Genomic DNA, 10,000 nt, shown 5'->3' on the forward strand with positions numbered 1-10,000 from the left:
TGCCAGTCTCTTGGGCCGGTGGCTCACATGCAGTTTGTCCTGTTGCATGGCTTACTTTCAGAAACTCGCAAGTTTATCGTAGTGTTTGGTTGTCGCGAAAGTGAAAAGTAGGGCCTGTCCGGGATTTGAACCCAGGACCTCCTGCACCCAAAGCAGGAATCATACCCCTAGACCAACAGGCCGCACAAGGAAGCACGTCTGCACCCCGCCACCTACTGACATCTTGCCGCACTTGCTAGTTGCAGCATACAATCTGGACCATATTCTCAAAGAGCTTTCTTAATCCGACACCCACAACATGAGCTGTGCTGAACACCAGTGTATGTGAATGCTCAAAGAGCTGCTAGAGTTGTGTGTCAGTATTTCGACCGTGTGAAGTGCAAATGTTATCGTGTCACGCACTATCCGCCCACTACGTAGCGTTCTGTGTCAGCACGCAGTTTTCGACAGTACTCTGTGTCCATAGCTGTTTCCATAGCTAGGCTGCTTCCAGCACAATGCATGCACCTTACGAAAGTGGCCGTTGCGCGATTTTGATTACCTGAGCCTTCGACATCACTTTATGTACGAATACTGGCAAGAATTCTTGCTACATTCGAAGGTGCACCTTCCACTTTCAGCCTACCTGGTTGCTTCATTTGCCACGCAAACACTTCCTGAGGACGCTACATGAAATAACATCGCATCTTATTGGCTTAATGACATGATGCTACTGAATTGAAGACCGCTACAGGCATCCGGTTCCATGGTGTAATGGTTAGCACTCTGGACTTTGAATCCAGCGATCCGAGTTCGAGGCTCGGTGGAACCTGACGCTGTGTTTTGCGCTCGTTTCTAGAAATGTGTAAGAGCCGGTAGTTGGAATTGTATATGCATGTTAATAGCAGTCCACACGTGAATGGGGGACGCTCCAAATGCTTATGCTTTTGATACTAGGATTAATAACGGAACGTAAGGGGTTCAACTGCGAGAAGACGCCCTCAGCTGTTTCTCCCAGCAGGAAAGACATCTCTCCGTTTTGGGTGCTGCATGCGCATGCATTTTACAAACGTGCATGCGATGTACTAGTTCCTGGGAAACGAATAGAATCGCTGTACGTGCCAGTCTTTACGTATAGATATAAGTGAGCGAAGACGGCTTAATCCTGCCACGTAGATTGCTTTCCACATGACGCACTTGCCAGTCTCTTGGACCGGTGGCTCACATGCAGTTTGTCCTGTTGCATGGCTTACATTCAGAAACTCGCAAGTTTATCGTAGTGTTTGGTTGTCGCGAAAGTGAAAAGTAGGGCCTGTCCGGGATTTGAACCCGGGACCTCCTGCACCCAAAGCAGGAATCATACCCCTAGACCAACAGGCCGCACAAGGAAGCACGTCTGCACCCCGCCACCTACTGACATCTTGCCGCACTTGCTAGTTGCAGCATACAATCTGGACGATATTCTCAAAGAGCTTTCTTAATCCGACACCCACAACATGAGCTGTGCTGAACACCAGTGTATGTGAATGCTCAAAGAGCTGCTAGAGTTGTGTGTCAGTATGTCGACCGTGTGAAGTGCAAATGTTATCGTGTCACGCACTATCCGCCCACTACGTAGCGTTCTGTGTCAGCACGCAGTTTTCGACAGTACTCTGTGTCCATAGCTGTTTCCATAGCTAGGCTGCTTCCAGCACAATGCATGCACCATACGAAAGTGGCCGTTGCGCGATTTTGATTACCTGAGCCTTCGACATCACTTGATGTACGAATACTGGCAAGAATTCTTGCTACATTCGAAGGTGCACCTTCCACTTTCAGCCTACCTGGTTGCTTCATTTGCCACGCAAACACTTCTTGAGGACGCTACATGAAATAACATCTCATCTTATTGGCTTAATGACATGATGCTACTGAATTGAAGACCGCTGCAGGCATCCGGTTCCATGGTGTAATGGTTAGCACTCTGGACTTTGAATCCAGCGATCCGAGTTCGAGTCTCGGTGGAACCTGACGCTGTGTTTTGCGCTCGTTTCTAGAAATGTGTAAGAGCCGGTAGTTGGAATTGTATATGCAGAATTTTAGCTAGGATCATGTAACGCAAATTGTTAATAGCAGTCCACACGTGAATGGGGGACGCTCCAAATGCTTATGCTTTTGATACTAGGATTAATAACGGAACGTAAGGGGTTCAACTGCGAGAAGACGCCCTCAGCTGTTTCTCCCAGCAGGAAAGACATCTCTCCGTTTTGGGTGCTGCATGCGCATGCATTTTACAAACGTGCATGCGATGTACTAGTTCCTGGGAAACGAATAGAATCGCTGTACGTGCCAGTCTTTACGTATAGATATAAGTGAGCGAAGACGGCTTAATCCTGCCACATAGATTGCTTTCCACATGACGCACTTGCCAGTCTCTTGGGCCGGTGGCTCACATGCAGTTTGTCCTGTTGCATGGCTTACTTTCAGAAACTCGCAAGTTTATCGTAGTGTTTGGTTGTCGCGAAAGTGAAAAGTAGGTCCTGTCCGGGATTTGAACCCAGGACCTCCTGCACCCAAAGCAGGAATCATACCCCTAGACCAACAGGCCGCACAAGGAAGCACGTCTGCACCCCGCCACCTACTGACATCTTGCCGCACTTGCTAGTTGCAGCATACAATCTGGACCATATTCTCAAAGAGCTTTCTTAATCCGACACCCACAACATGAGCTGTGCTGAACACCAGTGTATGTGAATGCTCAAAGAGCTGCTAGAGTTGTGTGTCAGTATTTCGACCGTGTGAAGTGCAAATGTTATCGTGTCACGCACTATCCGCCCACTACGTAGCGTTCTGTGTCAGCACGCAGTTTTCGACAGTACTCTGTGTCCATAGCTGTTTCCATAGCTAGGCTGCTTCCAGCACAATGCATGCACCATACGAAAGTGGCCGTTGCGCGATTTTGATTACCTGAGCCTTCGACATCACTTTATGTACGAATACTGGCAAGAATTCTTGCTACATTCGAAGGTGCACCTTCCACTTTCAGCCTACCTGGTTGCTTCATTTGCCACGCAAACACTTCCTGAGGACGCTACATGAAATAACATCGCATCTTATTGGCTTAATGACATGATGCTACTGAATTGAAGACCGCTACAGGCATCCGGTTCCATGGTGTAATGGTTAGCACTCTGGACTTTGAATCCAGCGATCCGAGTTCGAGTCTCGGTGGAACCTGACGCTGTGTTTTGTGCTCGTTTCTAGAAATGTGTAAGAGCCGGTAGTTGGAATTGTATATGCATGTTAATAGCAGTCCACACGTGAATGGGGGACGCTCCAAATGCTTATGCTTTTGATACTAGGATTAATAACGGAACGTAAGGGGTTCAACTGCGAGAAGACGCCCTCAGCTGTTTCTCCCAGCAGGAAAGACATCTCTCCGTTTTGGGTGCTGCATGCGCATGCATTTTACAAACGTGCATGCGATGTACTAGTTCCTGGGAAACGAATAGAATCGCTGTACGTGCCAGTCTTTACGTATAGATATAAGTGAGCGAAGACGGCTTAATCCTGCCACGTAGATTGCTTTCCACATGACGCACTTGCCAGTCTCTTGGACCGGTGGCTCACATGCAGTTTGTCCTGTTGCATTGCTTACATTCAGAAACTCGCAAGTTTATCGTAGTGTTTGGTTGTCACGAAAGTGAAAAGTAGGGCCTGTCCGGGATTTGAACCCGGGACCTCCTGCACCCAAAGCAGGAATCATACCCCTAGACCAACAGGCCGCACAAGGAAGCACGTCTGCACCCCGCCACCTACTGACATCTTGCCGCACTTGCTAGTTGCAGCATACAATCTGGACGATATTCTCAAAGAGCTTTCTTAATCCGACACCCACAACATGAGCTGTGCTGAACACCAGTGTATGTGAATGCTCAAAGAGCTGCTAGAGTTGTGTGTCAGTATGTCGACCGTGTGAAGTGCAAATGTTATCGTGTCACGCACTATCCGCCCACTACGTAGCGTTCTGTGTCAGCACGCAGTTTTCGACAGTACTCTGTGTCCATAGCTGTTTCCATAGCTAGGCTGCTTCCAGCACAATGCATGCACCATACGAAAGTGGCCGTTGCGCGATTTTGATTACCTGAGCCTTCGACATCACTTGATGTACGAATACTGGCAAGAATTCTTGCTACATTCGAAGGTGCACCTTCCACTTTCAGCCTACCTGGTTGCTTCATTTGCCACGCAAACACTTCTTGAGGACGCTACATGAAATAACATCTCATCTTATTGGCTTAATGACATGATGCTACTGAATTGAAGACCGCTGCAGGCATCCGGTTCCATGGTGTAATGGTTAGCACTCTGGACTTTGAATCCAGCGATCCGAGTTCGAGTCTCGGTGGAACCTGACGCTGTGTTTTGCGCTCGTTTCTAGAAATGTGTAAGAGCCGGTAGTTGGAATTGTATATGCAGAATTTTAGCTAGGATCATGTAACGCAAATTGTTAATAGCAGTCCACACGTGAATGGGGGACGCTCCAAATGCTTATGCTTTTGATACTAGGATTAATAACGGAACGTAAGGGGTTCAACTGCGAGAAGACGCCCTCAGCTGTTTCTCCCAGCAGGAAAGACATCTCTCCGTTTTGGGTGCTGCATGCGCATGCATTTTACAAACGTGCATGCGATGTACTAGTTCCTGAGAAACGAATAGAATCGCTGTACGTGCCAGTCTTTACGTATAGATATAAGTGAGCGAAGACGGCTTAATCCTGCCACGTAGATTGCTTTCCACATGATGCACTTGCCAGTCTCTTGGGCCGGTGGCTCACATGCAGTTTGTCCTGTTGCATGGCTTACTTTCAGAAACTCGCAAGTTTATCGTAGTGTTTGGTTGTCGCGAAAGTGAAAAGTAGGGCCCGTCCGGGATTTGAACCCAGGACCTCCTGCACCCAAAGCAGGAATCATACCCCTAGACCAACAAGCCGCACAAGGAAGCACGTCTGCACCCCGCCACCTACTGACATCTTGCCGCACTTGCTAGTTGCAGCATACAATCTGGACCATATTCTCAAAGAGCTTTCTTAATCCGACACCCACAACATGAGCTGTGCTGAACACCAGTGTATGTGAATGCTCAAAGAGCTGCTAGAGTTGTGTGTCAGTATTTCGACCGTGTGAAGTGCAAATGTTATCGTGTCACGCACTATCCGCCCACTACGTAGCGTTCTGTGTCAGCACGCAGTTTTCGACAGTACTCTGTGTCCATAGCTGTTTCCATAGCTAGGCTGCTTCCAGCACAATGCATGCACCATACGAAAGTGGCCGTTGCGCGATTTTGATTACCTGAGCCTTCGACATCACTTTATGTACGAATACTGGCAAGAATTCTTGCTACATTCGAAGGTGCACCTTCCACTTTCAGCCTACCTGGTTGCTTCATTTGCCACGCAAACACTTCCTGAGGACGCTACATGAAATAACATCGCATCTTATTGGCTTAATGACATGATGCTACTGAATTGAAGACCGCTACAGGCATCCGGTTCCATGGTGTAATGGTTAGCACTCTGGACTTTGAATCCAGCGATCCGAGTTCGAGTCTCGGTGGAACCTGACGCTGTGTTTTGTGCTCGTTTCTAGAAATGTGTAAGAGCCGGTAGTTGGAATTGTATATGCATGTTAATAGCAGTCCACACGTGAATGGGGGACGCTCCAAATGCTTATGCTTTTGATACTAGGATTAATAACGGAACGTAAGGGGTTCAACTGCGAGAAGACGCCCTCAGCTGTTTCTCCCAGCAGGAAAGACATCTCTCCGTTTTGGGTGCTGCATGCGCATGCATTTTACAAACGTGCATGCGATGTACTAGTTCCTGGGAAACGAATAGAATCGCTGTACGTGCCAGTCTTTACGTATAGATATAAGTGAGCGAAGACGGCTTAATCCTGCCACGTAGATTGCTTTCCACATGACGCACTTGCCAGTCTCTTGGACCGGTGGCTCACATGCAGTTTGTCCTGTTGCATTGCTTACATTCAGAAACTCGCAAGTTTATCGTAGTGTTTGGTTGTCACGAAAGTGAAAAGTAGGGCCTGTCCGGGATTTGAACCCGGGACCTCCTGCACCCAAAGCAGGAATCATACCCCTAGACCAACAGGCCGCACAAGGAAGCACGTCTGCACCCCGCCACCTACTGACATCTTGCCGCACTTGCTAGTTGCAGCATACAATCTGGACGATATTCTCAAAGAGCTTTCTTAATCCGACACCCACAACATGAGCTGTGCTGAACACCAGTGTATGTGAATGCTCAAAGAGCTGCTAGAGTTGTGTGTCAGTATGTCGACCGTGTGAAGTGCAAATGTTATCGTGTCACGCACTATCCGCCCACTACGTAGCGTTCTGTGTCAGCACGCAGTTTTCGACAGTACTCTGTGTCCATAGCTGTTTCCATAGCTAGGCTGCTTCCAGCACAATGCATGCACCATACGAAAGTGGCCGTTGCGCGATTTTGATTACCTGAGCCTTCGACATCACTTGATGTACGAATACTGGCAAGAATTCTTGCTACATTCGAAGGTGCACCTTCCACTTTCAGCCTACCTGGTTGCTTCATTTGCCACGCAAACACTTCTTGAGGACGCTACATGAAATAACATCTCATCTTATTGGCTTAATGACATGATGCTACTGAATTGAAGACCGCTGCAGGCATCCGGTTCCATGGTGTAATGGTTAGCACTCTGGACTTTGAATCCAGCGATCCGAGTTCGAGTCTCGGTGGAACCTGACGCTGTGTTTTGCGCTCGTTTCTAGAAATGTGTAAGAGCCGGTAGTTGGAATTGTATATGCATGTTAATAGCAGTCCACACGTGAATGGGGGACGCTCCAAATGCTTATGCTTTTGATACTAGGATTAATAACGGAACGTAAGGGGTTCAACTGCGAGAAGACGCCCTCAGCTGTTTCTCCCAGCAGGAAAGACATCTCTCCGTTTTTGGTGCTGCATGCGCATGCATTTTACAAACGTGCATGCGATGTACTAGTTCCTGGGAAACGAATAGAATCGCTGTACGTGCCAGTCTTTACGTATAGATATAAGTGAGCGAAGACGGCTTAATCCTGCCACGTAGATTGCTTTCCACATGACGCACTTGCCAGTCTCTTGGACCGGTGGCTCACATGCAGTTTGTCCTGTTGCATGGCTTACATTCAGAAACTCGCAAGTTTATCGTAGTGTTTGGTTGTCGCGAAAGTGAAAAGTAGGGCCTGTCCGGGATTTGAACCCGGGACCTCCTGCACCCAAAGCAGGAATCATACCCCTAGACCAACAGGCCGCACAAGGAAGCACGTCTGCACCCCGCCACCTACTGACATCTTGCCGCACTTGCTAGTTGCAGCATACAATCTGGACGATATTCTCAAAGAGCTTTCTTAATCCGACACCCACAACATGAGCTGTGCTGAACACCAGTGTATGTGAATGCTCAAAGAGCTGCTAGAGTTGTGTGTCAGTATTTCGACCGTGTGAAGTGCAAATGTTATCGTGTCACGCACTATCCGCCCACTACGTAGCGTTCTGTGTCAGCACGCAGTTTTCGACAGTACTCTGTGTCCATAGCTGTTTCCATAGCTAGGCTGCTTCCAGCACAATGCATGCACCATACGAAAGTGGCCGTTGCGCGATTTTGATTACCTGAGCCTTCGACATCACTTGATGTACGAATACTGGCAAGAATTCTTGCTACATTCGAAGGTGCACCTTCCACTTTCAGCCTACCTGGTTGCTTCATTTGCCACGCAAACACTTCATGAGGACGCTACATGAAATAACATCTCATCTTATTGGCTTAATGACATGATGCTACTGAATTGAAGACCGCTGCAGGCATCCGGTTCCATGGTGTAATGGTTAGCACTCTGGACTTTGAATCCAGCGATTCGAGTTCGAGTCTCGGTGGAACCTGACGCTGTGTTTTGCGCTCGTTTCTAGAAATGTGTAAGAGCCGGTAGTTGGAATTGTATATGCAGAATTTTAGCTAGGATCATGTAACGCAAATTGTTAATAGCAGTCCACACGTGAATGGGGGACGCTCCAAATGCTTATGCTTTTGATACTAGGATTAATAACGGAACGTAAGGGGTTCAACTGCGAGAAGACGCCCTCAGCTGTTTCTCCCAGCAGGAAAGACATCTCTCCGTTTTGGGTGCTGCATGCGCATGCATTTTACAAACGTGCATGCGATGTACTAGTTCCTGGGAAACGAATAGAATCGCTGTACGTGCCAGTCTTTACGTATAGATATAAGTGAGCGAAGACGGCTTAATCCTGCCACGTAGATTGCTTTCCACATGACGCACTTGCCAGTCTCTTGGGCCGGTGGCTCACATGCAGTTTGTCCTGTTGCATGGCTTACTTTCAGAAACTCGCAAGTTTATCGTAGTGTTTGGTTGTCACGAAAGTGAAAAGTAGGGCCTGTCCGGGATTTGAACCCAGGACCTCCTACACCCAAAGCAGGAATCATACCCCTAGACCAACAGGCCGCACAAGGAAGCACGTCTGCACCCCGCCACCTACTGACATCTTGCCGCACTTGCTAGTTGCAGCATACAATCTGGACGATATTCTCAAAGAGCTTTCTTAATCCGACACCCACAACATGAGCTGTGCTGAACACCAGTGTATGTGAATGCTCAAAGAGCTGCTAGAGTTGTGTGTCAGTATTTCGACCGTGTGAAGTGCAAATGTTATCGTGTCACGCACTATCCGCCCACTACGTAGCGTTCTGTGTCAGCACGCAGTTTTCGACAGTACTCTGTGTCCATAGCTGTTTCCATAGCTAGGCTGCTTCCAGCACAATGCATGCACCATACGAAAGTGGCCGTTGCGCGATTTTGATTACCTGAGCCTTCGACATCACTTGATGTACGAATACTGGCAAGAATTCTTGCTACATTCGAAGGTGCACCTTCCACTTTCAGCCTACCTGGTTGCTTCATTTGCCACGCAAACACTTCCTGAGGACGCTACATGAAATAACATCGCATCTTATTGGCTTAATGACATGATGCTACTGAATTGAAGACCGCTACAGGCATCCGGTTCCATGGTGTAATGGTTAGCACTCTGGACTTTGAATCCAGCGATCCGAGTTCGAGTCTCGGTGGAACCTGACGCTGTGTTTTGCGCTCGTTTCTAGAAATGTGTAAGAGCCGGTAGTTGGAATTGTATATGCATGTTAATAGCAGTCCACACGTGAATGGGGGACGCTCCAAATGCTTATGCTTTTGATACTAGGATTAATAACGGAACGTAAGGGGTTCAACTGCGAGAAGACGCCCTCAGCTGTTTCTCCCAGCAGGAAAGACATCTCTCCGTTTTGGGTGCTGCATGCGCATGCATTTTACAAACGTGCATGCGATGTACTAGTTCCTGGGAAACGAAAAGAATCGCTGTACGTGCCAGTCTTTACGTATAGATATAAGTGAGCGAAGACGGCTTAATCCTGCCACGTAGATTGCTTTCCACATGACGCACTTGCCAGTCTCTTGGACCGGTGGCTCACATGCAGTTTGTCCTGTTGCATGGCTTACATTCAGAAACTCGCAAGTTTATCGTAGTGTTTGGTTGTCGCGAAAGTGAAAAGTAGGGCCTGTCCGGGATTTGAACCCGGGACCTCCTGCACCCAAAGCAGGAATCATACCCCTAGACCAACAGGCCGCACAAGGAAGCACGTCTGCACCCCGCCACCTACTGACATCTTGCCGCACTTGCTAGTTGCAGCATACAATCTGGACGATATTCTCAAAGAGCTTTCTTAATCCGACACCCACAACATGAGCTGTGCTGAACACCAGTGTATGTGAATGCTCAAAGAGCTGCTAGAGTTGTGTGTCAGTATGTCGACCGTGTGAAGTGCAAATGTTATCGTGTCACGCACTATCCGCCCACTACGTAGCGTTCTGTGTCAGCACGCAGTTTTCGACAGTACTCTGTGTCCATAGCTGTTTCCATAGCTAGGCTGCTTCCAGC

The 10,000-nt window shown here is 48.2% G+C and overlaps 17 non-coding genes across 17 annotated transcripts; 8 read left to right on the plus strand and 9 right to left on the minus strand.

Annotated features, from left to right (window-relative positions):
• Window positions 1–110: 110 nt before the first annotated feature.
• Trnap-ugg (transfer RNA proline (anticodon UGG)) lies at window positions 111–182 on the minus strand. The gene has a single exon. It is a non-coding gene; the product is annotated as a tRNA-Pro (tRNA).
• Window positions 183–739: 557 nt separating this feature from the next.
• Window positions 740–811, plus strand: Trnaq-uug (transfer RNA glutamine (anticodon UUG)). The gene has a single exon. It is a non-coding gene; the product is annotated as a tRNA-Gln (tRNA).
• Window positions 812–1,287: 476 nt separating this feature from the next.
• On the minus strand, window positions 1,288–1,359 carry Trnap-ugg (transfer RNA proline (anticodon UGG)). Its single transcript has one exon. It is a non-coding gene; the product is annotated as a tRNA-Pro (tRNA).
• A 557-nt stretch (window positions 1,360–1,916) lies between these two features.
• Window positions 1,917–1,988, plus strand: Trnaq-uug (transfer RNA glutamine (anticodon UUG)). The gene has a single exon. It is a non-coding gene; the product is annotated as a tRNA-Gln (tRNA).
• Window positions 1,989–2,493: 505 nt separating this feature from the next.
• Window positions 2,494–2,566, minus strand: Trnap-ugg (transfer RNA proline (anticodon UGG)). Its single transcript has one exon. It is a non-coding gene; the product is annotated as a tRNA-Pro (tRNA).
• A 557-nt stretch (window positions 2,567–3,123) lies between these two features.
• On the plus strand, window positions 3,124–3,195 carry Trnaq-uug (transfer RNA glutamine (anticodon UUG)). Its single transcript has one exon. It is a non-coding gene; the product is annotated as a tRNA-Gln (tRNA).
• A 476-nt stretch (window positions 3,196–3,671) lies between these two features.
• Window positions 3,672–3,743, minus strand: Trnap-ugg (transfer RNA proline (anticodon UGG)). The gene has a single exon. It is a non-coding gene; the product is annotated as a tRNA-Pro (tRNA).
• A 557-nt stretch (window positions 3,744–4,300) lies between these two features.
• Window positions 4,301–4,372, plus strand: Trnaq-uug (transfer RNA glutamine (anticodon UUG)). The gene has a single exon. It is a non-coding gene; the product is annotated as a tRNA-Gln (tRNA).
• Window positions 4,373–4,878: 506 nt separating this feature from the next.
• On the minus strand, window positions 4,879–4,950 carry Trnap-ugg (transfer RNA proline (anticodon UGG)). The gene has a single exon. It is a non-coding gene; the product is annotated as a tRNA-Pro (tRNA).
• Window positions 4,951–5,507: 557 nt separating this feature from the next.
• On the plus strand, window positions 5,508–5,579 carry Trnaq-uug (transfer RNA glutamine (anticodon UUG)). Its single transcript has one exon. It is a non-coding gene; the product is annotated as a tRNA-Gln (tRNA).
• A 476-nt stretch (window positions 5,580–6,055) lies between these two features.
• Window positions 6,056–6,127, minus strand: Trnap-ugg (transfer RNA proline (anticodon UGG)). The gene has a single exon. It is a non-coding gene; the product is annotated as a tRNA-Pro (tRNA).
• A 557-nt stretch (window positions 6,128–6,684) lies between these two features.
• Trnaq-uug (transfer RNA glutamine (anticodon UUG)) lies at window positions 6,685–6,756 on the plus strand. Its single transcript has one exon. It is a non-coding gene; the product is annotated as a tRNA-Gln (tRNA).
• A 476-nt stretch (window positions 6,757–7,232) lies between these two features.
• Window positions 7,233–7,304, minus strand: Trnap-ugg (transfer RNA proline (anticodon UGG)). Its single transcript has one exon. It is a non-coding gene; the product is annotated as a tRNA-Pro (tRNA).
• A 557-nt stretch (window positions 7,305–7,861) lies between these two features.
• Trnaq-uug (transfer RNA glutamine (anticodon UUG)) lies at window positions 7,862–7,933 on the plus strand. The gene has a single exon. It is a non-coding gene; the product is annotated as a tRNA-Gln (tRNA).
• A 506-nt stretch (window positions 7,934–8,439) lies between these two features.
• On the minus strand, window positions 8,440–8,511 carry Trnap-ugg (transfer RNA proline (anticodon UGG)). Its single transcript has one exon. It is a non-coding gene; the product is annotated as a tRNA-Pro (tRNA).
• A 557-nt stretch (window positions 8,512–9,068) lies between these two features.
• Window positions 9,069–9,140, plus strand: Trnaq-uug (transfer RNA glutamine (anticodon UUG)). Its single transcript has one exon. It is a non-coding gene; the product is annotated as a tRNA-Gln (tRNA).
• Window positions 9,141–9,616: 476 nt separating this feature from the next.
• Trnap-ugg (transfer RNA proline (anticodon UGG)) lies at window positions 9,617–9,688 on the minus strand. Its single transcript has one exon. It is a non-coding gene; the product is annotated as a tRNA-Pro (tRNA).
• Between the last annotated feature and the right edge of the window lie 312 nt (window positions 9,689–10,000).

The sequence above is a fragment of the Schistocerca cancellata genome, chromosome 2 (assembly GCF_023864275.1).
Source record: "Schistocerca cancellata isolate TAMUIC-IGC-003103 chromosome 2, iqSchCanc2.1, whole genome shotgun sequence".
NCBI classification, from domain to species: Eukaryota; Metazoa; Arthropoda; class Insecta; order Orthoptera; family Acrididae; genus Schistocerca; species Schistocerca cancellata.